Consider the following 6,026-nt stretch of genomic DNA (forward strand, 5'->3'; position numbering starts at 1 on the left):
TTGTCCCGCAGCTGGCACAACAGTTACAGCTCACTTGCCGTCTTCGTGGGAAGGCTGACTCTTTTCACAAAGATCAATAACGAATTCGTTTCTGTAGATCGAAGTCCGGATGCAGGCACAGATGTCGCGTTCCCCCGCAAAGCACAGCACAGAGCTTGTCACACAGCAGGCGCCTAATGTGTGTTCATTTAATGACCAAGGGGGCCTGTCCCTCTTCGGCCCTAAATGCTCTCATGGAATGGGCGCTGTGTGCAAGTCCTGGCCCGGGCAAGGAATGGTCGCCCATGGCCCCAGTGGCATCCTCAAGTACAATCCCGACTTGTGAGGGGCTCGGCCAGATTCCTGGGGTAGGAAGGGTTCTAGGAGCACTCATCCCGGGCACTGGGATGGGGCCAGAGAGGAGCTCCACGCTCCACACTAAGGTGTCTGTTTTGGAGAGAGATACATGGTTTTATTTGCTGGGGGCAAGGACCGTGCCGGGGGTAGAGAGTGGCTTCAGCGGTGTGTTTTCCCAGGTCTGACAGTGCAAGGGGAAGGCTGAAAAAGCCCAGACCTGTCCGAGGGGTTGGGACCCAGGTGGTGTTCTCGGTGATGGAGACGTTGAGGCCTGTCTGCGGGTACTCAGACACAGGGGAGTGTTTCTCCCAGGGCCTCTGGGGAAATCAGAAAGGCTTGAAGGGCTGGTAGGGACCCTCCTGCAAGGTGCCAGAATGTCTCAGCTCCTTTGCCCAGAGTCTCCTCTAATTAGTTCCCGGCCAGCCAGGGGTAGGGAGGTGGCCCTGGATCAGGGTTCCTGCAGGGATGAATGTTCTGGATTCACCACAGACACAGCTCCTGCAAAACCTAGTGTCACTCCCTCCTCCATTGCAGAGGCTCACCCTGCCTCTGGTCCCACCCTGGGGTGGTGAGTGGCTGCGCAGCTTTGTTGAGGCATCCAGGTACAGGAAGACAGACAATGAAGCATATACTGGTGAGTGAGAAGGTTTGGGGGGCGCCAAGTTACAGGGTTCCCAAGGCTCTCCCAGGGCCCAGTTCCACAAAAAGGAGGAAGAAGTGGGATTGAGCACCTGGAGGGGGATTGGGCAGCTTTCTGTTGGGGCAAGAGGACAGTTTCAGATCTGGTTGATGGCCGTGAAAGTACTGATGAAGGAAATATCTGGGAGGCGCACCCCGGTTGCAGACGAGGGAGATAAAAACGCAGAATCCTTGTGTAAGGACACCTAGGATGACTCCATTGAGGTGGTCCTTGTGAAGTCCTGAGAACTAAGTGAAAGGAAAAGTTTAAATTGTTAGCAGCCAGAGAAAAGAAAAAGTGGACTAGACAGCTTTGGTGGAAAGGACTTTGGGCTCAGGTGGACCAGCCCTGACCACTTCATTCAACACTTAACCCCTCTGAATAGCACCCGACCCACAGTAGAAGCTCCAGAAAATATGAATAACTTCATCTCAAGAAGAAATCCTTTATGGCTGTGAACTTTGAGCTTTTTATTTCTCATTGCAATTTTGTAAACTATATACATGTGTGTTTTGTATTTTCCCAAATATCCTTCTCTAAGGGCAGTTTGCTTGCTCCTTGTAACCTAGACAATGTATTAAAAAGCAGACATATCACTTTGTAGACAAAGGTCCGTATAGTCAGACATGTGATTTTTCCAGTAGTCATGTAAAGATATGAGAGTTGGACCATAAAGAAGGCTGAGCATGGAAGAATTGATGCTTCCAAACTGTGTTGCTGGAGAAGATTCTTGGGAGTCCCTCGGACAGCAAGATCAAACCAGTCAATCCCAAAGGAAATCAATCTTGATTATTCATTGGCAGAACTGATGCTGAAGCTCCAATACTTTGGCTACCTGATGCGAAGAGCTGACTCGTTGGAAAAGGACTGAAGGCGAAAGAAGAAGGGGACAGCGGAGGATGAGACGGTTAGATGGCATCACTGACTGAATGGACATGAATCTGAGCAAACTCTGGGTGATAGTGAAAGTCGGGGCAGCCTGGTGTGATGCAGTCCACAGGGTCAGAAGGAGTCGGACACGACTTAGCGACTGAACAACAGAGTGCAGTTTGGTAGCCAAATCCCATGATTTGAGATCCTTCTGTTTGCCCGGCTCTGTTAAAGGCACCACCTTGCATTAGCTTGTCTTCACAATAAACTTACAAGTCAGGCACAGCTGTTCATCTCCCTTCTGCAAAGGAGGAAGGTCGGGCCCAGAGAGGTCACAACTGCGCTGAGTCAACACAGCCGGCCAGGAGACTGCTGCGCTCTGCCTCCCCAGGCTCGGTAGCTTGGGAGTTCTGCATGCTGTTAGGCAAAGCTGTCAGTCTGACTTTCAAGAAAATCCATTGTGAAATGTGAATCCATTATTATATTTATAGCAGCCATATCTAGTAAAGAGTAGATAGGAAAAGAATGAAAAGATGCGTTTATTTTTTTTCAGGTGAGCTTTAACATTATTTTCACACTGTAAGCTGAATGTGCTCTAAGTAAACTGGTTTGAATCAAGGTGGTGCGGCGAATGTCCGCCCTCTCCCAGGCCCGAGGCCAGGCTGGGCCAAGTGGGACACGAGGGGGCGCCCGATGCCCATCGGTACCTGTCCACCGCGCCCCCTGGAACCTCCGAGACTGTCCAGCGGGTGCAAGAAAAAGAGGAGAAAGGCCGAAGACAGGTGGATGGATGGGTAGAAACAGAAAAGGAGGAGCGGGGGGCGGCAAATGGGGCCCTGAAAAGGAGAGGAACGCGGGCAGCAAATAAATGAGGAAAACTCGAGAGGGCACGGAGGAGAGAACGTGCAGGAAGACGGGCACAAACCGCGGGCTGGGGGGCGTTCCGGGCCTTTCTGCGGGTGCCCCCTCCCCCTATCCCCCCGAACCGGCGGGCAGCGGTGACGTCAGGCGCTGGCACCCACTGCACTTCGGCCCGAAACTCCTAGCAACCAAGGACGCCAGCGGCCGGGCGGTTGGCAAAGGGGTATGCCGGGCACCCCGCGCGCCCCCGCAGCCCCGCCTCCGCGCCCCCGCGCTCTGCAGCCTCGGGCGCGCCCTCGCGCTTCCGCAGCCCCGCGCCCCAAAGGCGCGGCTCTCTGGGGGCCGTGTGCCGTGAACGTGACTCAGCGCTTTCTCTGAGCCTCCGAGCGCCCCCAGCCCGGCCGGCCTTGGACTTGGGGGAGTGGAGACCCCAGCCGGATGGATGACCCACGGCCTCCCTCTGCTTTTGGGCAGGGGCCTGGAAGCACCCCCACACAGGCCCTCCTGCGAGGCAGGTGGATCTTTGTGGGGAGGGGGCAGGTTAAATCGTTTGTTCATTAGCCTCAGGGTTCCTGCAGGCAAGGAGAGAGAAAGGGAGGGGAGCCTTCTTTAAGGGGCTCACAGCCTGAGCAGGGTGCCCTGGACCCCTTCTGCTGGCTTTTTAAAATTAATTTATTGTCTCCAGTTTTACTGAAAAGTAATTGACATACATCAGTGCATAAGGTGTACAGCATGGTGGCTGAGTTATATATACAGCTAATCCTTGAACAGCAAGCATGGGTTTGAACTATGGGAGTCCACCTGGACTTTTTCCAGTGAATATACACTAGGATAGTACGCAATAGAACAGTGGATTGAAAGGGCCAACTGTAAAGTTATATGGGAATTTTCCACTGCCCTAGGGTCAGTGCCTCTAACCCCTGCTGTTCAAAGGTCAACTGTATTGTGAAATGATTACCACAATAGGTTTAGTTGTCATCCGTCATCTCAGATAGAATCCAAAGTAAAGAAAAAAATAGTTCTTGTGAGGAGAACTCAGGATCTACTGGGTTAACAACTTTTCTATCACAAAATAGTGTTAGCTGGAGTCGTTGTGTTGTAAATTACATCTCTCTTTCTTGTTCATCTGATAACTGGAAGTTTGTACCATGTTAACCACCTTTCTCCAATTCCCCCTTGGCCCACCCCTGCTTCTGGTAATTACAAATATGATCTCTTTTTCTCTGAGTTTGGTGGTTTTTCTGAATGCCAAATGTAAGTGAGCTCATTCAAGTGTCTCTTTCTTCTCTTTTCTTTTTTTGAACACACTGCTCGAGGGATCAAACCTGTGCCCCCTGCAGTGTGGAGTCCTAACCACTGGTCCACCAGGAAGTCCCCCAAGTGCAGTCTTGGGACCCACTTGCTCTGTGATTTTGGTCTTCCGTTGTGTGTGTGCCCACCACTCCCATGGAAGGGTCCTCCCATCCCTTAGGTATTCACCGAATGAATGAATGAGCAGAGAGACCAGTGATCAGCGTATGCAGTTCTCCATGTATACCACCTGCAGGGCAACACACACAATCACATCTTCAACAGGGGCTTTTTTTTTTTTTTCCCCAGGGGCTTTTTTAATAAGGCCAAGGAGAAGGGGTGAGCTGGGAGGCAAGGCCTGGGGTCCCTGAGGGCAGGGAGGGCAGACCGAGCCGTCTTTCCCCTGGCTCTCCACAGTCTGCCCAGCTCAGAGCACTGGCTTCTGGCTCTAAGTCACTGAGAAATGGGGCTTGCGCTCCCACCCCCTCCATCCGTTCCGCAATGCTCTGTTGAGCTCATACCATGCGCCACTCCCAGCTCCTGGCAGGTGCCATGGAGAACCAGGCACTGCCTCTGCCTTCCTGGAGCTCCCCATCCGGCAGGTGAGGCCCGCAATGCCAACATGGTGAAATCAAGGGCACTGGAGGATGGCAGTGAGTGGAGAGGTGGCAGAGGTCCAGGTGGGTCCCCCAGGCAGTAGTGCCCAGGAGAAGTCAACCCATCTGTGCTGACACCCTCAGAGCCCTGTCCTCTCTCTGTGCCTCAGTTTCCTCTTCTACAGGTGACACCGGAAGGTTCTCAACATTTCCTGCAGACTAAACATCTATGCCTCTATGACTGAGAACCATTCCACGTGCCCCCTGCCTCCTGCAAAGGGGGCAAACAGACCAGCATTGCCCCAGAGCCTAGGCTTGCAGATCCTGGGATCTGCCAGGGGCCCAGCCAACCCACCACGGTTCCTGGAGCTCAGGTCTCAGCTCATGACCTTCCTCCAACTAATGTGAACTCCAGGCAGTAGTCAGGAGCCCCAAGGTGGGCAGTCTGTGCTGGCAGCAGGAGAAGGGCATGAGCGTCAGGTGGGAAGAGGACAGAACCCATCTCCCCTGCATTGGCAGACTGGATTCTTAATTTCAGAACAACAGGGAAGTCCTGAAAAGGATTTAAAAAAACAAAAACACCCTAGGACTCACCTAGTGGTCCAGTGGTTAAGACTCTAGGCTTCCACTGCAGGGAGCTTGGGGCCGATCCTTGGTTGGGGAATTAAGATCCCTCATGCTGCGTGGTTCAGGCCAAAAAAAAAAAAAACAAACCCAAAATGCTTTGTACAAGAATATTCACAGAAGCTTTGGTCACAATAGCCCCAAACTGGAAGCAGCCCAAATATCTATCAAGTAGAGAATGGATAAACAAACTGCTGTAGTTGACTGGTAGAATACTACTCAGCCGTGAAAAGGAACAAACTGCCGCTGCATGTGACAAGGTGGTTAAATTTCAAAATTGATATGTTGAGTGAAGGAAGCCAAACACAGAGTACAAAGTGTTTGATACCATTTATACGAAATTCTAGAACAGGAAAAACTGCCTTGTGGTGGTAGACGTCAAACCAGTGGTTGTTGCTTGGGAAGTGGGGGCAGAGGCAGGAGGGGTTGCCTGGGGTCTGCTCACACACTGGGGCACCTTTCCAAAGCTGAGTCTCCTAGAATCATCCGTCGATACCCAGAAGCCTCCCAGCCATCCCTCAACTGTGTGCCTCAAACTCTCTGTACCCCCAGCCCGACTCCCCCTTCCCTTCCCTTTTATGCTCCATTCCCCACTCAGCCAACAGTGACACCACCACCCACCGGTCTCAGAGGACAGTGAGTGGCCTCTCCCTGTGGCCTCCCAGGCCTGAGAAGACCACTCTGCCCGATCCTGGGAGTGAAACTGGAGAGTTATCCTGGCAAGACCACCTCACTGCCCAACTCCGGGCGTCAGGAAATCTCTCTAAGAC

The sequence above is a fragment of the Muntiacus reevesi genome, chromosome 18 (assembly GCF_963930625.1).
Source record: "Muntiacus reevesi chromosome 18, mMunRee1.1, whole genome shotgun sequence".
NCBI classification, from domain to species: Eukaryota; Metazoa; Chordata; class Mammalia; order Artiodactyla; family Cervidae; genus Muntiacus; species Muntiacus reevesi.